Genomic DNA, 24,723 nt, shown 5'->3' with positions numbered 1-24,723 from the left:
ACCACTTGGATTTATGGGGACCACGCCTATCCTAAGCTGAGGAAGATCTGTATGATGTTTACCATTGGAATTTAATATATTTAGATCTAGGGTAACTCTTCCATTATAGAGATTTAGAAGGTGTTTTGAACTGTCAAAGAGAGCTGGCCAAAGCAAGCTGTTACCTCCTTAATCTTATCTACTGTTTCCCCACCCCCCAACAGTGGGTTCTTCCAAGGGTCCCTGGGACTTTCCTTAAGTCCCATGACCAGGCCTGCCCTTTACCTCTCATCTCCACTGTTAGCAAAAGCAAGTCATCATTTTTTACTATTCTCAACTTCCCTAATTCTTCCTCAACATACAAGCTAATTTACATGCACCTCCACTCTTTCCTCTCTCCCTCCCATCTCAAAAGAACAAAGTGTCACTCACCCAGGTCAACCTAATCTCCCACCTGTACCTGCACCTCTGTTCCTCCAGCTCCCCCAAGAACCTCAGCCACTTCTCTCCTTTCTCTGAAACCTCGCATTCCTAGACGTCTCCTTTTCTACAGGGACATACATACTCGAGGTTTGTCCAAATTTTTAAAAAAATGCCATGAGTCTATGCTCCAGTTTAGCTAGGGCCCCCTCCACATCTACTCTACTTTCTGCACAGCCAAGCTTCCTGAAAGAGTAGGCCACACCAGTGCTTCTCAAACTTTAATGCACAATCAACTGAGGAGCATGGTGAGTTGCAGATTCTGATTCAGTAATACTGGGGAAGCACCAGAGATTCTAAATTTCTAACAAGTTCCCAGGTGATGCTGACACTGCTAGTCTGCAGGCCACACTTTGAAAAGTAAGTTTCTACACTCTAGTTTCTGCTACTAGAAACCAACATTCATCTTTGAATGGGATTCAGGGGATTCTGGGAAAACTGCCTGATTCTATTCCCTTATGTCCTTTGAGTAAGAGCCCCTTGCTCCTGCAGGCCTCAAATAAATATAGCACACCCTTATATAGCATATATTTATGTAGATGTATATATATGTGTGTATATATACATATACATCCATAAGAACAATGGCAAACAGTATATTGGTGCCAGGGTTTGGACTGGATGACTAACAAGCTTTATCTCAAGAAAAGGGGACCTCTGTGTATAAGCAAATATGCTGAATAGCAAATAAAGTTTTTCGACAAATGACGGAACCATTATTTTACAAATCTGATCAACAAGGGTGGTTAAATGCCTGAAGCCCTTGTGAACCAGAGGCATGAACCACTTCTGCGCATCTAGCTGAAATTCTTAAGAAATTACCTCACCAAATAATTTTATTTGTATTTACCTGTGTGTGTGTGTGGGGGGGGGTGCTGTTTTGTTTGCTTTGCTTGGTTTTATGTTTTGATATAATATAAGCTAAATCCCTCCAACAGCTGGGCATATGTCCCAAAGCTTACAAGAAAGAAAGAGCAACCATTTCAAAGCAGCATGAAGTGACTAGGCTGAAAGCTTCTTTTACTGTGCATTTTTCTCTAAGGCAAGAGCGTTCTTCCCCAACTGGCTATGCCTCAACAGGGATTGCCTTTCCCTGAAGAAAGGTGCTACTGTGTACTCTTCTAACAACTTTGTGCTGCTTTGCAAAAATCTTTCCTTCCTGTCTCTGATCCTGACTCTCATTGTACGTTACCCCCCGATCTATTAGTGCAGACGCAGATAATACAGTCCTTGGGTCCTATCCCTATCACAGAACAGTCATGGACAAACAAGCATAAATTACTATATGGGAGAAATGTCATGAGTAACTACAATACTTTTGTTGCATTGATTACCAATTAGACACAATGAGTTGTCTTAAAGCAAGGATTGTTAAGCTCTACCCCAAAGTCAGAAGGTTCTGATAAGGAAAAGAGCATCATCAGATAAACTTTCCTTTATCTGCCACAACAGAACTCTCAGAATTCACATTCTATGATCCAAGGACTTAGAAACTCATGCCTCCAGCCAGGCTCGGGGTCAGGTTCTCACAATGCCAGCCCCCGCTTGACACCCCTCCAGGGTCCCTTCAAGCCTCCCAGATGATGCTCCAGCTCCTTAGCCTAGACCAGAAGACCCTTCACCAGCTGCAGCTGGGCCCTGCCCTTCACCTGTCTCTGCCCTTTCACTCTCCACTTGCGCTACTTATACTTCCCCCAAGAGCCTTTCTCTCTCCAATTCCACGTGGGGTGAGGGGACAAATCTAATTGCAAATGAAGCTGGCATTTCCATTTAAAATTAGGGAATTTCAAACGCTAGGCTATTTTTTGTTGTTGTTGGATTTACTCTTTGCAGGCTTTTGATCTCTGAGTAGTCCTTCTAGTCACGGCTCATCATAAGGTGTATTCATCTCAGATTTTAAAATCCTAAATTCACTAATCACAAAGTGAATCTGAATCCATCCACATTTCACTCCACTGTCCACTGACCTGTAGGCTCCAGCCCAGAACAAAAAGGGGACAGCAAGAAGCCCATGGTGACTGCATACAGAAATGGATACAAAACAGCCAGAGAGGTCCTATGCACCCATGGCTGTTCTCTGGGTTTCTGGAAGTTGTAGGCTTAGCACACGGGTGGTGGTGACAAACAACGGCAAAAAAGTACAAGTTGCTTTGCTGTAAGAAAATAATTTAAGAACTTACCTGTATGAAGATGGGCACAAGAAGTGTATTCTTCCAGTAGAAGAACAAATTCTCCCATCAGATCATACACCCTGGCAAAGCCAGGATCCCTTAAGGAAACTCCCTTTCCCATTCTCCTTTGGGGAGAGGGGGCAGAGGGTTACACCCTCTTAGCCCCATCCAACTCTTCTGGAGAGGTTGGCTCTGGACTTGCTGCCTACCAGAAGCTAGTACCTGGTAAGAAGCCCAGGCAGTTCCAAGTGCTTGAAAGACTAGGTAAATGAAAGATCAATTTCCCACATATAGCAATCCCTTCGCAGACTTCACAATTCTAACCCTACATGAACTAATTCCTTCCAAATCCCAAAAGCACAGTAATAATCACTTTTGCTCTTACCTGCAAAACCCATACAGATTATTTCTGACTCTACTAGTATCCACTCATAGGCTGTTAATTACTGCTCATTTCTTTGAAGACAGATCAGACCCCAATTTCCAAATTCTCCAAGAGCTAAGTCTCAGAGCAATTTTAGGAAAAAAAAAAACTCCTAAGGTGTAGATCTCTGTATGAAAAGCTCAGAGAATGCAGGGAAGCATGAAGGCTCAAGGCAACCCCCAGGATGGACCCAGTGAATGGAAGTTAGCAGCTGCAGACATGCGGATACTGCCACGAGTGGGTCTCTGTAAACACAGGGCTGTTCACTGCTGTTTTCTATAAGGGGAGGTGATTGTGTGTGTGTGTGTGTGTGTGTGTGTGTGTGTGTGTGTGTGTGTGTGTGTGTGTGTGTGTGTGTGTGTGTGTAGGGCAGGGAAACTGAAGAGTCAGGAGAGAGGTTTCAATCAACATAGCTCAAATGCCTAAGCAATGGGTCTCCATGCTGACGTCCTATGGCACTGTGTGGCTACCCCCTGCCTTCCAGCAGGATTACAAAGTAAGTACATACTTCTTTGCCTTTCGTAGTAACAAATTCAGTGGTTTATACAACGTCCAAGGATATTTTTTAGTCACCAGTAGCATAACTTACAAAAAGTGATGCCTAGATCCAAGGATTAATTTATCTGGAAGTTGCAAATTTATTGAACCTATCCAGTTAACTGGAATATACATACATACTGAGAGTAAAATATACATATATATCATAGCCTAACCTTTCCTTTCTTCCTGGGCCTCACAACAGAATATCAAGTAAGCAATTATAGAACTGCAGGATGCAAAACAACCAGGGTGTTTTGGCTAAAGAAGCTGTGACTCTGAAGTGTGATACTTTGATCTATTGTGTGTCATTATGAAGGCAATAATTTGTTTCAGTGCCATTTAGAATGCACGGCTACTCTGTAGAGAAGCATCCAAAACATTAAGAACATCAGAAGGAAAACTGTAATTTCTTAGGAACTGGTGCCGGAACTAAAACTTTAACAATAGCAGGAGGTTAAAACGGCACATTTTGAGTTTACAAAAAAACTCAGGCTTGAGGAAATGGGAGAGAAGAGATGGAGAGAAGGGATGGATATGCAGTTTCCTTGGAAACTAAATGTGATATTATTGAAGCAATAAGCCTCAAGAATCATTGTTTACAGGGTGAAAATACTGCTCATCTGCTTAAAACTGGACAAGGGTAATTTAGAGCCTAAATAATTGTGATCTCTACGAGAATCCTCGGGGAACTCTAAAGACTGCCGTGGAGTGGAGGTACTGTGTACCAGCTCATAAATCTACAGAGGAACGCAAGGAAGGTCCCCAGTGAGGCTGCAGAAAGCAGACAATGGCGGCAATGAGCTACAGGTACAATTTTCAGGACACTGATATCAATAGGCACCACAGGGCAGCTTGCTCTCCAGCTCTCCTTGATCCTTTCTCAAGGCCTTGGGAATGTATCACAGTCCTAGACAAGCAGGTCTGCAGGGAGACTGAGCTTCATTCCTCGTCCTCACTCAACCCCCCGCCTTGCTCTCTGAGCCTGGACACCCCACTAACCTCACCGGGCCTCAGCTGGAAAAACAGAAAAAACATCACTGTATTCTCAGGGTTACTTTGCAAATTAAATGAAGGAGGAAATGCCCAGAACATTGCCAGGCACATAGCAGGGGGCTCATACATGTTAAAGATCTTTATCTTCCCAATGGTCAATGGGTTTATTTTGACCTGTTTGCTTCTTTCCTCCATAGACAATGTCATGTGAACAAAGAAGTAGATTTCACCTGAGAATCCACGGCAGGAGGTCTTTACAGAGAAACTCATTGGGTGTGGCACCTGGTCAAGTCAGAGTTGGGGTATGTGGGTCTTTTCTCTGCCATTAAGAATCAATCCTGCTGATGACACAGTGATGGTGGGTGGCAGAGGACCATGTGTGAGCGAGGAGCTGATTTGAATTCGGATTGTCTGAGTGTAAGAGTATTCCTCCATGAGGACAGAGCCTGCGCCTGGTCTGTCCACCCTTATGTCCCTAATGGCAAAGCAATACCTAGAACATAGTATGTGCTCCATAAAGCATTTGTGGGATGAATTATAAGGGCAGCAGAGTGTTCTAGGAGCTCGTGGGCAAAGCTATCTAGGGATCCGGAGCCAGGAGTAGGGTTCAGAGTGAGAGCACAAATGAAAACCCCAGACAAGGCAAAAAATGCTTCCCTCCATGACACATGCATACATGCATTTGAGTGCCTGCTATGTCCCACGCACTGCTTTAAGTGCTTTGGAATGAAACAAAGAAAAGGCCTCTCTTCTTGGAGCTTACTTACATTCTAGCGCTACTCAGTTATGTTACAGTAAAATGATTTACGTGTCAGTCTCCCTCCACTCATTTGTGAGCCTTCCCATGCAAGGCCCATGTCTTGGTCATCTCTGATTCTGCAGTACTGGCTACAGTCCCTGCGGGCCCACAGGAAGGACAAAGGAGGTATTTTTTGAACTGAACTCAAAGTCAGGCATTAAGAGAAGCAGAAGCGGGCTTCCCTGGTGGCGCAGTGGTTGAGAGTCCACCTGCCGAGGCAGGGGACACGGGTTCGCACCCAGGTCCGGGAAGATCCCACATGCCGCGGAGCGTCTGGGCCCGTGAGCCACGGCCGCTGAGCCTGCGCGTCCGGAGCCTGTGCTCCGCAACGGGAGAGGCCACAACAGTGAGAGGCCCAAAGAAAAGACGTGCTGCTTTAAAGCAATTAGTGCAGAGGAGAGCACTTGGTGGTCCGGAAATGGTCCCTGCTGCTCTCAGAACATGATCAGGATCATTATCGTTATTATTTCTCAACAGGGACAGGAGCACGGCTGTGCTCAGCTGGAGAGTGTGAGAAGAAAATTGGAGCAAATCCTCACCTGCAAACCTTTTAACTCACAATAAGACAGTTGGATACATAAGAACTCTCCCCCCGATAACCATGTCTAAAGGAGACCCCCCAACCAGGCCAACACAACCCATTTTGGGTGACAAAGCATCCTCCTATCAGCCACAACGCACAATGACCTCCCTAGAGTGAGCCCTGATTTCCAGACCAACTCCAAACAGCATCAGTTCCCGCTGACAGCTCTCATTAGTTGGTTTGCTCCCAGTGACCTTTCTCCAAGGGTCAACGGTCAACTTTGTATTTCTAGTTTTTGCCCTGGGCAAACCTGGAAAAGCTAGAACTTCCTGAGCTTTGTGACCTGGATAAGCTAGCTTATCTATAATGAAGCAGAAACAGTTTTCGTAGAGAAATACTCCTGTGGAGATGCATTTTGCTCACATAAGGGATGATCATATAACACGGTTAATGACTGGAAATGAGCTAAAGGCAGAAAATTATGAAAGATTATAAAAATAGTTATTCAAATGGGTTACTTGGATGGGCTCAGAGTGAAGAGGGAGAGGAGACGTGGGAAGAGAAACAAGAGAGACTAAACACTAAACAATACCCATAGTTACAATTGTATACGGATGCATACACTGAACCATGTACTGATGTATACGTAGTATGTGACAATGCCCCGAGGTTTCAGCAGCATATATAACATAGTCAATAACGTATATATGTACTTATAAACATTCCTTGTCTCCACCCTTTCAATACATATATATATAACATATATTCAATAATATATATGAAGTATATATGAACATAGAGTTATTACTTGTCTCTACCCATCCCCTAAAAATGCCATTTCTGAAATTTATTACAGAAGTCAGCTACAGCAGCAACAACAAAAAGGACAATAAGACTTGAAGTTTTGTGCTGACCTTTTTTTTTTTAGGTAAAGAATAATGTAATAATATATCAACAAATAAATGAACTGGAGAAATAAGCTTACAATAAATCATACAAAATGTCCTCCAGACAAGTCTAAAATAGTAGAGCTAAACCAGGGTACAGAAACGTCTCCTAAATTCTCATTATATTACCACAAGACTGACAGTAACTACTACTTCATTGTCATTCTTTTCTATTCTTCTCCATAATCATATATTGAACAAAGCCCCAAACAGATAGCATTAGAACTGCGTTACACACGCCAGCGTCTGCAGACCCTGTAATATTCCTCACGTCTAGCCTTAGACACCAATACCATAAATATAGACTCCATTTCTCAAACGACGATTTAGCTTATAGGAAAATAAGTGGCAAGTCAAAATTCAAATGACTGAAGTTGTTTTAGGTAATTCATAGGTTGTAAAAGGTAATGAGAAGTAAAAAAAAAAAAAAAAAATTATGAGGGTATTACAACTCTCCCATTAAAATTAAAATCTATGTTATAACTTTATGCTCTTCAAATACCACACCAGACTAAAGCATCAAGCAATATATAAAGTGTTCTGCTCCTAAAAAATTACTTTGTTTATGTGGAGTGATACCCTTACTTATTAATTTTCAGAAATACTTGTCCAGCCCTCTTTTTAAACCAGAATCATCCCCAATGTTTAAAAATAAACATGACCATCGAAGTTTATTTTTAATCAGCAATTCATCTGAATAATTAAAGTGAGAATCACTGCTAAAAAGGCCAGAGGACATTATACCTACACATACACACACACAAACACACACACGCACACTTCAAGTGCCACAGTGTAAACTGAAAGCAGAGAGCTAATCACATCTCTAAAAAGAAAAGAAACTCCTTTGAAGTCATCATTATGAAGCTTTATGAATAGCACTAAAGGATTTAGCACATTTATGAGCAATGATCTGCAACAAGACTCAATCAGCCGGATACTAGTTTCATGCTACAGAAGAGGCTATGTCTAGACTCATTCGCAGAAATTGCCATGCTGTTACTCTTTCATTCTCATTTCAGTGTGTCTGCTCAGTACACAGAGGGCATTCTGCATCAGGGTGCTGAGTGGACAAATGATTGCCAATAATCAAATGGCATGATTTATCTTTTGAAAAACCTTGGAGCAATTCTAAGGAACACGAATGTAAGTGCTAAGCACTGCTTACATAGTGAAAATGCTTATTCCATTTGAATCTTCAAACCCAGGCTACAGAGAAAACAAATAGGCAGAGTGAGTTTGATCCTGGACTCTCAAATTTCTATCAGTAGGATCTGCAAATAACACAGGGTGATACTTGGCCACATAAGAGAGATTCAGCAACCCTCGCAGGTATGAGACACAAGCATTCTGATTCGAATTTCTGGGTGTTCGTGTCCTGTCGTAACATTAAAATAATCATGCAAATCTCCCTCCCAGCTGGTCTCTGATTTGCATTCATTTTTTTCCATTTGAAATGATTTATACATACTTATACGAAATTCTAATCTGAACATTCAATCTTGGAAGAACAGACATTTACAGTATTTAAACTAAATTTACAATATTAATAGCTAGTAATTATTAACATTTTAAGCGTGTGGATGACACCAAACCTGGTTAATAAGCAAACTACCTGCATACATGTTTCTCACAGAATGGAGCACTAACCATATCTTTTTGGCTAATGTAGAAAAGAGTTGGTTACCATGGATATTACCTCCTCAACACACGAATGATAAAAGCACTTAAAATACTGCATATTGACTAAACATAAGGGGACACAGAATGAACCCTATATAATTAAAAACCCTTCATAGACCCTGTGTAATTGAAAAAGTTGAACATTCTCCATTCTGTAGTTGTATTTAATTTTAATAACTTGCTTAAGAACAGCTGGAAAACTTATCCTGTGGAAGTCCTTACCTACACAAAGATCATTCAAGCAAAAGCCCAGGAACCATCAGGAGGTAGCCCACACTCTTCTAGGAGAAGTGGAATAGAAGCAGCCAACACTATCCTATGGGACTGGAGCCACGTCCTGGATCCCACTTTCATTGAAATCCAACCACATACCTGAATAAATTCAGTCTTTTAAATCAAACCTCAATCAACACTAACAACAATAACAGTAGCTATTATATTTTTAGTGCAAACTTGATCTGACACTTTTGTTGGGAAACTTAAGCATGAGTTCTATTCTGCAAAAGAACCCCATGTTTCTGCAAAACAAAGGCCCTGCCCTCACAGGGCTTGTATTTACTACCACTTGACAAACAAAATAAATAAACATAATGTCAGGTGATGAAATGTGCTATGAAGAAAAACAAAGCAGGGGGTTCCATTTTTATATAAGCTGGTCCAGAATTGACTCTCTAATAAGGCAAAAATTAAGTAGACTTGAAGGAAAGTGAGGGAACCGTACAAATATTTCATTTAAAAACGCTTCAGGCAGAGGAAACAAGGGCAGTGACCCAGAGGCAGGAATGTGCTTGGCCAAATGAGAAACAGCAAGGAGGAAATTATGGCTAGAGCAGAGTGATCAAAGGACAAATAAGTCCTTCGATGAGGTGAGAGAAACTGAGTTGGGAAAACTGCATCATGGAGGGTCTTGGAGGACACTATAAAGTCTTTGGCTCTGACTCTGAGAGGGAAGACTTCTGAGCAAAGAAGAGAGGGCCTAAGTAATATGTGCAAGGATCACTATGATTGCTGCGTTGGGAAAAGACTCTAGGAACAAGGGCAGAAGCTGTGAGATCAGTTAGGAGACTGTGGCAATAATCCAGACAACAGGTGATGGTGGTTTGGACCAAATGTTAACAATAGAGATGGTGAATTTGCAACAGCCAAGACATGGAAGCAACCTAAGTGTCCATCAACAGAAAAATGGATAAAGAAGATGTGGTGTGTATATATATACATATGTATATAAAAAAATGGGGGCTTCCCTGGTGGCACAGTGGTTGAGAGTCCACCTGCCGATGCAGGGGATGCGGGTTCGTGCCCCGGTCTGGGAAGATCCCACATGCCGTGGAGCGGCTGGGCCCATGAGCCATGGCCGCTGAGCCTGCGCTCCGCAACGGGAGAGGCCACTGTGCTCCGCAACAGTGAGAGGCCCCCGTACCGCAAAAAAAAAAAAAAAAAAGAAAGCGGCAACATGGATGGACCTAGAGATCATCTTACTAAGTGAAGTAAGTCAGACAGAGAAAGACAAATATCATATGATATCACTTATATGTGGAATCTAAGATATGATACAGATGAACTTATTTACAAAACAGAAACTGACTCACAGACTTAGAAAACAAACTTCCGGTTACCAAAGTGGAAAGATGGGGGGAGGGATAAATTAGGAGGTTGGGATTAACAAATACACACTACTATATATAAAATAGATAATCAACAAGGACCTACTGTATAGCACAGGGAACTCTACTCAATGCTCTGTAATAGCCTAAATGGGAAAAGAATCTGAAAAACAATAGATATATGTATAACTGAATCACTTTGCTGTATAACTGAAACTAACACAACACTGTAAATCAACTATATTCCAATATAAAATAAAAAAAAAACTATAGAGATAGTGAGAATAAATGGCTTCTGGATATATTTGAAAGAATTCACTATTTACGTGTGGGGTATAAAAGACAGAAAGGAGTTAGGATGACTCCAAGGATTTTTTTTTTTTTTTTTTTTTTTTTTTTTTTGCAGTACGCGGGCCTCTCACTGTTGTGGCCTCTCCCGTCGCGGAGCACAGGCTCCGGACGCACAGGCTCAGCCGCCATGGCTCATGGGCCCAGCCGCTCTGCGGCATGTGGGATCTTCCCGGACCGGGGCACGAACCCGTGTCCCCTGCATCAGCAGGCGGACTCTCTACCACTGCGCCACCAGGGAAGCCCGACTCCAAGGATTTTGCCCTTAGCAAATGGAAAGGCATTGGGCCATTTATTGAAAAGAAGCCTACAGAAAATCTATCAGCCTTCAAAGTCCATGCTCTCTTGAAATCATCATGCCGTTTCACAAAGTGCACCATCTATCAAAATGAGTTTGGAATTCAATTCAGACCCACCTTGAGTGTCCAGTCCTGTCCACCAGGCTGCCCCTGCCTACATGGAAAGTGGAGGTTCTGGTACTACGGGGAAGCAGACAGGTGTCATGTTGAAGGCTCACTTGTGAGCGCACTGAGCCAAGACAGAAAACGGACAGGACCCAGGAGAGATAGCGGAAAGGGCAAAACAAGAGCATGTGCATGTAGAGTTGACACACAGGGATGAAGCAGCCGAGAGAGGCTGAAGGTGGCAGCAGCAGACAGGGAGGAAGGAAATGACAGCACACAGGCCAATGCATGAGGATTAAATCTCCCTTGCTCAGACCTTGGAAAGGAAGACAGGTCTCCTGCCTCCAATTCAGCCAGCACAGTTCTGCTTTGGACTGATTACATGTTCCTCTTCCTCAGATATTTGAACAAAGGGTTCCAAAGCTTATTCTCCCTCTTTCTCTGTGTCAATTTCCCTCTGTCCTACCACCCTCTCTCATTTTAATTAAAACTATTGACCTTGACCAGTAGTTTTCAAACCATGCTGTGTACCAAAAATCTTTTGGAAATACAGACTCCTAGGTCTACATCCAAAACACTGAATTGGAATCTACAGGGAGGAAAGCCATTCAGTCAGGCTTGGGAAGCCCTTCCCCCACCCCTCCATGGGTTCTCAATAAACATCAAGGACAATTACAACTTACAACTTGAACACATTCTTGTTTCCTTTCTCTCCATACCATTAGGGCCCCTGAGATGGTCCAGCACCTGCTGAGTTTTTCCTTTTTTTTTTTTTTTTTGAGGAATCAGAGGCAGAATACTCTACCAAGAAATTACTCATGCCTCTGGGTCTAGTGAAGTCCTATTACATCCACCTCTAAAGTGCAATACAAGACCTTTCTTTTAAAAATGACTTTCTCTAGTGGGGAGGCCAATTATTTTTCTGCTTCTTTACATTTTTTTTCTCCTGTGTAGTTACTTTGGATACTTTAATTAATGTTTAATCTTCCTGCACTTGTGCCTTAAGGAGAGCCCCTCTGAAGGGCACAGAGTTCAAAATCATGGCCTCATAACACTCTGCAGGTTTAACATTAAATAATCATGACAATCCAGACCAAAGACCAAAAACCCACTCAGACTGCCAGGAACACGGGGTCAGCATGCAGGCCTTCTTTGCCAAATCTGTGATTTTGTTTCTATTCTCGTCCTGTTACACTGGTACATAGATGACTCTTCCTGCTTCCTCCTTTCCAGGGAGGGGCTGTATTCTGCGAGAAAAGTGCTCCGTCACTCAAGGCTGATGACAGCAATGGAGCAACACTGTGATAGAAATGATTACTGAAGGCCCATTAGGAGATGCCAACAGAGACTCTATATTAACCATCATTCCCCCTGTACGCAGAGACCTGAAAGAAAAAGGAGAGAAGACTTTCAGCTGCTATGGTATCTTAGAGAATCATCTGACAGCTTATTTATTAAATGCATTTTAATATTAATTCTCCTCTGCGCCATAGCTGACCTTCAAAAGAATTTACTGAATCTCAAGAACGCAAAAGCACAATGGCCGAGGGAAAGCATGGATGGGAAGAAAGCTGCACTTCAACTCTTTTTCTCCTGTGCGGTTACATACAAAATTGGTTACGATTAAATACTACGTTAGGTGGCTGATCTTTTAATATAGAGCCTAAAACACTGATAAATTAGAACCCAATTAATTGGGATCCAACTTATTTTTCTCTCTGCTCATTTAGGACAGAAATGCAAATCACAGGAATGCACAACAATATAAAGGAGTTTTAAGCTCCTTCTCAAACATGTCCTAGATCCAAAACACATTCTGCCTCTCCAGTCCTATAAAATGAGGGCTGCATGCATAATGACGACCCTCAAACAGCCAGTACACACACAGTTAAATTTAATCTCCTACATTTACTAAATCAAAATGTGGACTGAAAAGCTCTCCAAAAGGAAACTTCCATTTAACTCTTTCTTAAAATTTTGTTTAAAAACACATAACATAGGGGCTTCCCTGGTGGCGCAGTGGTTGCGAGTCCGCCTGCCGATGCAGGGGACACGGGTTCGTGCCCCGGTCCGGGAGGATCCCACATGCCGCGGAGTGGCTGGGCCCGTGAGCCATGGCTGCTGAGCCTGTGCGTCCGGAGCCTGTGCTCCGCAACGGGAGGGGCCACAACAGTGAGAGGCCCGCGTACCGCAAAAAAAAAAAAAAAAAAAAAAAAAAAACACATAACATAAAATATACCACCTCAACCATTGTTAAGTATACAGTTCAGTGATATTAAACACATTCACACTGTTATGCAAACATCACCACCATCCCTTTTCATTTTGCACAGCTGAACCTCTGTCCTCATTAAACAGTAACTCCCTACCTTCCTCTGTTTAACTCAATCAAAAAATTCTACTGAACAGAATTCCCCATTCTTTAAATACTCTGAATGATGTTTCATTCTTATATAGGGTAAAATTAGGACCAACTTTTTTATGAATCAACTTATATTTTAAGCCCAGTTTATAAATTATGCTCAGGAAAGAACTGTTATTTTGTTCCAGAAAGTCATGTTTAATCTCCGAGCATCTACATACCAAAGCTGGTGGGTGTTATGAATGTTTATGTCCTTCAAAATTTCATGTGTTGAAATCTAACCTAATCCCTATTCTGCTGGTGGTGCCCTCATGAACTGGATTAGTGCCCTTGTAAAAAGATGCCAAAAAGCAAGCTTGTCCTCTTTCTGCCATGTGAGGATACAACGAGAAGTCAGCAGTCTGTAAATTGGAAGAGGGCTCTTACCAGAATGTGACATCAGAACCCTGATCTCAGACTTCCAGCCTCCAGAACTGTGAGAAATAAATTTCTTTTTTTTTTTTTAAATAAATTTATTTATTTATTTATTTTATTTTTGGCTGTGTTGGGTCTTCATTTCTGGCGAGGGCTTTCTCCAGCTGTGGTGAGCAGGGGCCACTCTTCATTGCAGTGCATGGGCCTCTCACTGTCACGGCCTCTCCCATTGCGAAGCACAGGCTCCAGACGCACAGGCTCAGTAGTTGTGGCTCACGGGCTTCGTTGCTCCGCAGCATGTGGGATCTTCCCAGACCAGGGCTCAAAGCCGTGTCCCCTGCATTAGCAGGCAGATTCTTAACCACTGCGCCACCAGGGAAGCCCAGAAATAAATTTCTGTTGTTTATAAGTCACACAGTCTATGGTAGTTTGTTATGGCAGCCTCAACAGACTAAGACAATGGGTGACCAAGCACTACAGTTAGCCTAATTTGAATTAGAAGCCACAGATATCTTTCTTTACGCTCTCTGAATCTTTTTATACCATTAATTAGGATTAGGGACGCTTTCACAAAAATCTGGGTGATGACTATCCATAAAACCACATTTTAACCTTTTTAAAGCACTAGGAAAAATGACTATCTAGGACTCCAGTGAAGAAACAGTGCTTGTGACCTCCCAGAAATGAGCATCCTGTAAGTCAAACCAAGCCTTCTGGGCACAATGCAGAGCAGGAACGATACTGAGACCAGCTTGGTGGCCTTTCCACCCTAATGGGAACACCTAATAAGGGTGTTATTTGCCATGTGGCAGCAAGGCTGCAAGAGGTGTAGGCACCCTCTGGAGCATTTGCAGCCCCAGCATAAGATGAAGCTCTGTGTCAGTCTTTCTTGGTTCTGAGTCATTAGTTCTAGGGTGGAAAGGCATTAGAAAACCTTTCAAGCCACAAACCACATATCTTAGGGAAACGGCTAATTAGAATTCACCCTAAACTGCGATAGAATTAACAGACATTAAATAATCATTATTTATAATTGGGGAATCAAGTTACCCAAGAGAAAAAAAGGCAAAGCTTAGATTGCCTTGGTTAATGTTTAAATTGGAAAAATAAAAGGATAAGTAGTTTCCCAAATGACCAATAACTTATGTTCCCAAAGTTAGTAACGTAAGAAGTATTTTTTCTGGAGAAGCAATGTGATTGGGATCTTCGTTTTTAAAAGATCACACAAAAATTATTTCATCCACATTAGAAACAAAGTATAGGACAAACAGTCTGTCACGAGCTCTGGAACAGTGGCCAAGGGGTAATGTGGCTAACAGGGGGAAAAGAAATTTTCCTCCTTCTTTTCGTGGCATAGACCTAAGGAGAATTTTTTTTTTTTTTTTTTTTTTTTTGCGGTACGTGGCCCTCTCACTGTTGTGGCCTCTCCCGTTGCGGAGCACAGGCTCCAGACGCACAGGCTCAGCAGCCATGGCTCACGGGCCCAGCCGCTTCCTGGCATGTGGGATCTTCCCGGACCGGGGCACGAACCCATGTCCCCTGCATCGGCAGGCGGACTCTCAACCACTGCGCCACCAGGGAAGCCCTAAGGAGAATATTTTTAAGGAAAAAAAAAAAGTCTTTGACTTCTCTCTTTCTTCTTCTCTGTACTTCTTTCTCATCTTCTGGTACTTCTTTTACAGGAACCATGATATTCTCAAACTACCTTAATTTCACTGCTTTCCCAACTGGGTCCCCATCCTGGCCAGGCCAACCCCAAAGGCCTGTGCCTCAGAGCAGCTGACCCCAAGGGATTCAAAGCAAATGAATCAAACCAAGATATGGATGAAATAAGACTTCATGTTTTCTGTTTTGCTCTCAAGTAATAGCTTTGCAATATTTAGCATCAAAGAGTCAAAAAATACAAATAAAACATGAAAATACAGTTGACACTTGAACCACATGGGTTTAAACTGCATGGGTCCACTTATACGTGGATTGTTTCTTTTTTTTTGGTGGATTGTTTTTTGATAGTAAATACTGCTGTACTACATGATCCACAGTTGGCTGAATCTCCTGATGTGAAACTGAGGATACAGAGGGCCGACTATAAATTATACATGGATTTTCGACTGCCTGGAGGGTCAGTGCCCCTAACCCCCATGTTGTTCAAGGGTCAACTGTATAGTCTCACCTGACATTAAAAATAATGAGATTATCTGGTGTGAGAGGGTATGGAAAAATAAGAACACCCAAAAAACAGTGTAAACTGTTTACAGCCTCTCTGGAGGGCACTTTGGTTATACATGTCCAAAGTCCTTTTTTCTTTAAGTATAATGTTGACCCAGCAAAAACACCACTAAAAACTATAAGTAAGTCCCCTACATTCGAACCTTCAACTTCAGAGCTTTCAAAGATGTGAATGTGGAGCTTACAAATGAAGACCTGATGGGATTGGAGGCCCAGAGATAGGACAAAGAGAGACGGAGCAAGAAGTTACTGAAGAACCGAAGAGATTCACAATGCAAGAAATGGCAAGGGATTTTCTTTACTTGAGAAGGCACTGTTAGTTTTTAAGGCACCGGAATGGTGCCTTAGAACATGGAACGGTACACGAAGGCTGCAGCAGCCCTTCAGAATGCAGTCCAGTGCTACCGTGTCATCTATGACGAGAATAAAAGAGCTACTGCCCAGACATCATTGGATCATTTTTTCAAGACAGTATGTAGAATTGAATCCAGCAAGGAACCAGAACCTGTACATCAATGTCAGGTGTGAGTGAAATTGCAGCTTGCCCTCCATCTCCTATTGCTGACGATCCTTCAGCTCTACCATCTCCCACCTCCTCTCCCTCCTCCAGTCAGTAACTCTTCATGCCTGTTCACTCGATGGCAGCCCCTGTATACCAGCTGTTGTACTGTACTACTGTACTTTTCAAGGTACTGTACTATAAGATTAAAAATGTTTATTTATTTTTTGTTTGTTTGTTTTTTATGTTTTATTTGTGTGAAAAATATTATAAACCTATTGCAGTACAGTACTATATAACCAGTTGTGTTAGTTGGGTACCTAGGCTAACTTTGTTGGACTTAACGAACAAATCAGACTTACGAACGTGCTCTCAGAATGGAACTCGTTTGTATGTAGGGAACTTACTGTACATGGATACCATTAAGTAGCACATCATAGAAACCTATTTATTGATATGAAAAAAATCTTCATGACCTATCGCTAAGTTAAAGAAATGGGCAGACTACAAACATATAAATGTATGTTTTATAATACATATAAGTATATGTATTAAATTATATATAAATTTAATATAAATTTGTATATTAACATTGTAAATTAAGCTAGCTTATACAAATGTACATATATAATAAAATTATACAATTATATATAACTTTTACTTATATAAAATTTATGATACACTTTATACACACAAAATTTATATGATACATATAATTACATAATTTTATTATATATGTATGTATACAAAAGTAAATAAAATATTAGAAAGACATTCACAAAAATGTAAACAGTGGTTAGCTCCATTTTTTTTTCTTTGTGCTTGTTTACGATTTTTAGGATATCTGCTAATGATAAAATTAATTAGAACATTCTGTAATTACTTAGGGAGAGTTATTTTTTTAATTTAGTGCAGAACACTAAAAACGACAATAATACCAATAGCTCCACTAGAGAAATGCCAACATAAGGTAAGAGGTAGAATTTATCAGAGAGTTTGTAAGTAGGAGATTATAGACTATCTCTATATAATATTATTATTTGGGATAACACTGTCCCCAGAACACACACACAATAGCCTCAGCAAATACCTGCTGGGTTAAGAACAAACAGAAGAAATACTTAGTCCTTAAAAATACACAGTTGTACCTTTACACTTTTCTCAAAATATCTGGCTGTTTCTTCCACTGTAATAAGCAATACTGTACATCCTGATGTTTTAGAATACTTGAAATCATGTTAATTATTCCTGCGGAATGTTTAAAAATTCATATTATTTACTCCTGAGAGACCATGACAACATCTTTCCAGATTGCACCAGACTATTCTTATGTGAATCAAGGGTTTTAATCTCTAGGATGCAACAGCAATGCTTTGGGCTTGGATCAATGAAAGGAAATGAGCTACTGTGGTTTGTGGCCTTTCACCAGACCCCCCCAATACTTATTCACAGTGCTGAGTGTATCAAAACTACATGCGTAAATTAAACTAGCTTGTCGGATACAAAAACCAAGCTAAACCATACGCGGAGCAAAACACACCCATGGCTTTTTCTCAGCACCACAGATCTCTCTTCCGTGCCAACTCCCTGACGGGCAGAGAGATAGGCCAGTAATGAACCAGCCTTTACAGAATCCAAGGCTTTACAGAATCCATTATTTGAAATAATTTCCTTTTAAAACATTTTGTCCCCTCTCTACAGCAACACAGTTTATTACTACTTTTTGCATTTTTTTTTAAGTCTTGGACATTTTTTAAATGCCCACTTTTTTCAATAAAATGTATTTTTTCATTCTGATTCCATAAACTCAGCCTTGTAATTGACTAACATCATCCTCTCTTCTCTCCTTCCTAATGTGTTTATTTATGCCTATTCAATACAAGGTGGTACCCAACTCCAAAAGTCTCCTTTCCTTGGCTGGGGCCCTACTGGCATTCCCCTCCTGCCCTAGAGAGTGACTGGTCTCATCTGTGAGGCTCCTGTGTTGTCTGCTCCTCCCTTCTCTCCTTGGAGGGAGTGCCCACAGAGCGCCCAGATCTCCGTTGTTCCTCCACACCTTCCCTATCGGTTGTACCTGTGACTGCACAGGATAATTCTGGGTGCAGTAGCCGGGAGCCCAGTTACCCATAGATGCCAAGCTACACACTCCAACCTAGAACTAGTGACATTTTGGTTCTCCCTCTGCCAGTTCTTTCATCTTATTTCTCGGTCAGTTCTGAACCTGGGCAGGAGAGACAGCTTCTCAAAGACGCCAACATCTTGAGCATTTTGCCATGAACCTTAACAATATTAAAATTGGCAAAATACACTGGGAGGCATTAGGCTAAGGGTGGGTGGCTCTGAGCTCTGGCATGCTTTACTAAGCATGGGCCGTAACGGCTTTTAACTTTGGCAGTTTGCAAAGTTTGTACTGGGTCGTGGGTCTGGTTTTATAGTCTGCAGCTACCTTCAAACTGCTGTGGAAGTAACAGGTAAATATCAGATGCGTTGTGTACCTCAACCTGAATTTTCACAACGATCTTAAAAAAGCAAAAGTTACTGTATTTCATCAAATCTTAAAATGCTCTGAATGTAAGACACCCCATTATTTTAGCCACCACCAAGAAAGAAAAGAATACTGCCAATACTATGACATGTCATTCATTGTAAGACACGTATAAGTTTTAAATACACTAAAATGTGAAGAAAAAAGTGAGTCTTAAAATCAATGAACTATTTAATATTATCCTCATTTTTTATTCAAGGAAAAAGACCCCCTTCAAAACATACACACGTTCTCTTACCTCTGAGTTTAAACACACGCTAGTCCCCCTACCGGGGACAGCCTTTCTCTGGCTCTGGACCTAGTCACCCGCCCTTTATCCTTCACATCAACCTTCAGTGAAGTCTTATGTGATTCCCAGGCCCGGCTGGGTCCCCCTATAAGTTCTCTCACAGCACTTATTCTTCTTTTCAATCCTTTGAAGCCCTGGAATTATTTCTAATTATTTACTTCCATGTTTATAACTGTGTATAGTCACACCCTGTTAGGCCTGGCCACTCCGTGATGGCAGGGACTGTCCAGTTTGCCTACCACTCTACTTCCAGGGCTTATAACACATAACAGGAGCTCAGTACGTTGACTCATGGGTATCTTGACAAAGCACTCACAAGCCTTACCTCTTTTAATCCTCACTACGCCACTGGAAGGTAGGTGCCATTATTTCCCCCGTTTTATCAAGTGAAGAAACTGAGGCTTGAAGAAGTCAATTAATTTAACCATGTCTCACGACAGAGAATTCAAGCTCCAGCCAGATGTGCCTGACACCAAAGCCAGGTCATTAACCATTAGGCCATACCCAGCTCCAGCTCGCAAGCAGAAGGCATGGAGGCAGGAATAAAATGGCATGTTGTGGTACAGAGAGACATCGAGATACAATGGATAATGCATGTGCAACAGATTCAAGTTAAACTCTTATTGAGGACCTGCCAATTGCCTGAAAGTGGGCTGAGCACCTCTGATATGAGTCATTTATTCTCACAATCATACCATGGATTTGGACTTATTATCTCTACACTACAGTAAAGAAAGAGACTCAGAGAAGCTAAGTAACATGCCCACTCACACAGCTGGTGAGCAGCAAAGCCAAGGTGATGAGCTGTAAGTCTGGACAATGGATTTCAGAGGATTCTGGAGCACGCTTTCTGAAGATCTCTTTTTTTTTCTTGGTCGTATTCCCCAAGCTAAGTGCTGACTGTCTTTGGCCAATTGACATTGACAAATGTCCATTTCTAACAACTTTTTCTGACCAACTCTGATCTTCACTTGAGGGTTTATGAGGAAAGCCTGATAATATTTAACTGAAACAATAACGGGCACCACTATGATTAAATAGCATTTAGACAAGGCAAACCAACAGAAATGCACAGACTCAGCATTAGGCACTATGTTAAACTGGCATCTGTACAGACTGTGTCCAAATCAAGGGGTGGCCTTTCAAGGCAAATTATGTGGCTCATTGCTCGGGCAAGCCAGAGTTGGAATAGCCAAATTACAGTTCAGCTCCTCAGTAAAACTGAATTTGACACCTCTTTCCTCAGGAGATTGGGAATCATCTTCCCAACATGTACGTTAGAACATCAGTGTCAGCCCATCTGCTATCTAAATTTAGATCTCAATACAGTATGTAAAGCATCTTTCTGCTGTGGTCATTAGCAGAGAAAAAACCTCCAAAGGTCCCATCATTAAATGAAGACCCACGGCATCTATTCCATCCTCTAAGGAACCTGTCATTTCTTCTGCTGCTTTTAGTGAAGGACTGAGGGGAGGGGACTGGGAAGCAAGCAGAGAAGCAGCGTGACACAGGGTCAGGAGACCCAGATGCCGGCCCCACTCTGCCGTACACTAGCTCTGTGACCTTAGTCAAATAGAAAAATCTCAGGGTCACCAAGAATCTTTAAGGTCCATTAGTTCAGACACGTTACTGATGTTTGAATCCCTTTAATAACATCACTGCTAAGTGTTGATTCGGTTTACGCTTTACACTCAAGTGATAGAGAAATCATTACTTCCATTCCCTCTCCAGCGTTCTATAATGTCTGAGAACCTGGAGAAGGCATCGTAACCCAAGTCTTGAAGGTTGGAGAGAACCTGAGGTCTGAAGGGCAACTAGCTCTTAACAATACTGGAGAGCAGGAAGAGGTCACAAGCCCATCTCTACAGAAAGTTATTAATTATTAATCAAGTTTAAGTGATCATGTAACAATTCCAAAAAATAAAAAGCAAAAGAGGAGTCCTTGACATAAGTGGCTTGCCTGTAGAATAAAAAGAAAACTCTTAAAATGCTGAAACCATGTTTTCCACATTAAAGGTTTGACCGTAGAGAGAAAAAGATATTTAAAGTATAACACCTACTTATAATAAATATAATAAATTGATCATATAGCAAGCTCCTCTAATTGTGGTTGTGGACTGGTGAAGGTCTACAAATTGTTATCAGGCTACAAGGAGACAGGAGTTTGCTCTAGAATATAAATCAACTCTGTCACGAAGCGAGCTTACTGTTTGCTTCAGTCAACGTGTGTGTGGGGGGGTGTGCATGCCACGACTTTCTCAATGAAGGAAGCAGTGCATTGATTTACATTCTGGTGCAAGTCCCTTATCTTGGTTCAAACAGTGACAAACAGTTCCCAGACTGGCTACTTCATGGAGTACTGTCGGAGACTAATAAGGTAGCATTTCCCAATGGGACTCTGATGAACCTGTAGCATCTCTTCCTTCACTCTGTGAAGTACAACTTCCCCAAACCACCAAAAGCAGGAACGTCTGTTGTCTTATCAGAAGCTGATGCACTGTCTTATCTAGACTATGGTAGAGCCTTCCAGCAGGTCCCCCTACCTTCAAACTATTCTGACACACGTTCAAGCCAGCCTCCACACTGCTACCACAGGAAGTGTTTTGAAACATATCTAGACAATTACTCCCCTGCTTAAATTCTTTTGAGAGCTCCCCAATGCCTACTGCATTAGCTTTAACCTTTTGAGTTTAATCACCAGCCATTCCCTTCTACTCCTTGACCTCCGCAATTATTAGTCATTTTCTGAACACATTACATACTTTCATCCACCTGTGCTTTAACTCATATTGTCTCCTCTACTTGAAATACTCTTTCCCTTCTAATCCACCTATAAACTCCTACTCATCCTTTAATAGCCAGTTCAAATAATGCCTCCTCTGAAAGTCTCAACAACCGTCCCAGAAAGAACTATGTATTCAGACCCTCTGTGGGTGTGAGGGGGGGAGGGTAGTTCAGTGCCATAAATAACAGGGCAGGCTCTGGAACCTGTCTCCACAACACCTATCTGCATAACTTTGGGCAAGTTACTTAACATCTCCTGCCTCAGTTTCCTCATCCGTAAAACAGGAACAATGACATAGGGTGGATGTGAAGATTAGGTTAACTAACTCATGTAAAGCATGTAGCACAGTGCCTCACATAGAGTAAGTATTCCTATAAATTATTGAGTCAGGCCAATTAACTTCTCTAGCCTAGGAATTTGAAACCCAGTGACAGGGGCTCTTGGTGTTGAGGCACCTTTATGCACCTTTATATAGTCTGGAGAGCAGGTCCATCAATGTCTGCTGCTGCAGTTTCTGGGGTTGCCCCTGGTCCCTACCCAGCCCGCGCTGGATGCTTAGGGACTGATTCATTCTTTGAGTAACTCCAGTATCTTTTAAAAAATGTATTTTCTTCTTCTTCTTCCCCTCCCCCTCCTCCCCCTGCTCCCCCTCTAATCCTCTCCTCCTCCTTCTTATCCTTTTTATCCTTCTTTTTTTTATTTTTTAAAACTTAAGCCAGGGGGCTTCCCTGGTGGCGCAGTGGTTAAGAATCTGCTTGCCAATGCAGGGGACACGTGTTCAAGCCCTGGTCCTGGAGGATCCCACATGCTGCGGAGCAACTAAGCCTGTGCACCACAACTACTGAGCCCGCGCGCCGAGAGCCTGCGAGCCACAACTACTGAGCCCACACGCCGCGCCTACTGAAGCCCACGCACTCTAGAGCCTGTGCTCGGCAACAAGAGAAGCCCACACACCGCAACGAAGAGTAGCCCCCGCTTGCGGCAACTAGAGCAAGCCAGCACACAGCAATGAGGACCCAATGCAGCCAAAAATAATAAATAAATAAAAATAAATAAATTTATTTTAAAAAAAAGGTACACCACAAGATTTGGATTAAAAATGTATATTAAAAAAAAAAAAAAACTTAAGCCAGGAAGAATCAACTTCTCTCTTGCTTACAGGTACCTTAGTTAGTGCAGGGATAACAGTAGCTATCATATTGCTTATAAGGATTAAAAAAGATAATGTACAAAGCACTTAGAGCAGTGCCTGTCAGTGAGTAAGTACCTGGTAATTAGTAGCTTTCACTATTATCTAATGATAGCTCTTGGTATTTACCTAGTGTTTATCATGTAAACTACACACTCCTGTGTTGCTTGCTTATTCTCCTTAACAAATGAGTAGAAACACTAGCCACAGTTTATGGATGAGGAAATGGTGATGTTTAGGAGTATGCCCAAGATCATGAAGGTGGCAAGTGGCTGAGCTGGGAACCCTACCAAGGTGTCAACCTAAGTCTCTGAAATTAAAGCAAGAACTCTGAGACTCCCCACTATGCTGCCTGTTTCCCAAGACAATGGGTTCAGGAAATCGCCTCTAAGTATTCTCATTAAGGTGTCAAAAATAAACAAGGATCCCTTCTTTATTACCTTCAGAGGTCACCTGGTGGGTGGATGTGAGCCCGCGACTGCAGCCACACTGCCGAGGCTTGGGTCCTGCCTCCCCCACTTATTTGCTATGTGACTTTGAACAGGCCACTTAGCCTCTTTGGGCCTCTTAGTGGGTTACTGTGAGGACTAAATGAGTTAATATATGTAAAGGACTTAAAACCATGCCTGGACCGAAAGACCTAGAAGAGCAAACACAATACTGAAGAACAAAAAAATTAGAGGAATCACACCAAATGATTTCAAAACTTACAGTAAAGCTACAGTAATCCAAACAGCACAGTATTGGTGAAAGAACAGACACATACATCAATGGAACAGAATAGAGAGCCCAGAAGCAGATCCACACAAATAGTCAAGTGACCTTTGACAAAGGAGCAAAAATATTTCAATGGAGAAAGGATAGTCTTTTTAAGTAACGGTGCCGGAACAACTGAATATCCACATGCAAAAAAAAAAAAAAAAAAAAAAAACTAAACACAGGGCTTACATGTCTCATAAAAATTAACTCAAACTGGATCACAGACCTAAATGTAAATGCAAATCTATAAAGTTTTTAGAAGAGAACAAAGGAAAAGAGCCAGGCTACCTTGGGTTTGGAGATGAGTTTTTAGAAGCATCACCAAAAGTATGATCTAAATTGGACATTATTAACATTAAAAACTTCTGCTCTGCAAAAGACTGTTAAAAGAATGAAAAGAGAAGCCACAGAAATTTGCAGATATTTGCAAACACATATCTGACAAAGGACTTGTATCCAAAGAACTCATGAAACTCAACAGTAAGAAAGCCCAATAAAAATGGACAAAAGATCTGAGCAGAGATTTCACCAAAGAAGGTATATAGATGACAAATGAGCATATGACAAAAATGTTTTACATCATTATTAGGAAATTACAAAATAAAGCAACGAGATACCACAGCATACCTTATAGCCATACCTATTAGAATGGCTAAAATACAAAAAAGAAAATTGACAATGCCAATTGCTGGCAAGGAAAAAGAGCAACAGGAACACTCATCCTTCACTGGCACGAATACAAAATGGCACAACCAAT

The 24,723-nt window shown here is 41.7% G+C and overlaps 1 protein-coding gene across 1 annotated transcript in view; it reads right to left on the bottom strand.

The window, feature by feature from the left end:
* ST6GALNAC3 (ST6 N-acetylgalactosaminide alpha-2,6-sialyltransferase 3) overlaps window positions 1-24,723 on the bottom strand; it is a 533,596-nt gene that overhangs the window by 421,401 nt on the left and 87,472 nt on the right. The window lies entirely within an intron of this gene.

Source organism: Delphinus delphis, chromosome 1, assembly GCF_949987515.2.
Source record: "Delphinus delphis chromosome 1, mDelDel1.2, whole genome shotgun sequence".
Classification (NCBI taxonomy): domain Eukaryota; kingdom Metazoa; phylum Chordata; class Mammalia; order Artiodactyla; family Delphinidae; genus Delphinus; species Delphinus delphis.
Note: the sequence above shows the minus strand (reverse complement) of the source record. Positions and strands in the feature narration are given on the sequence as shown.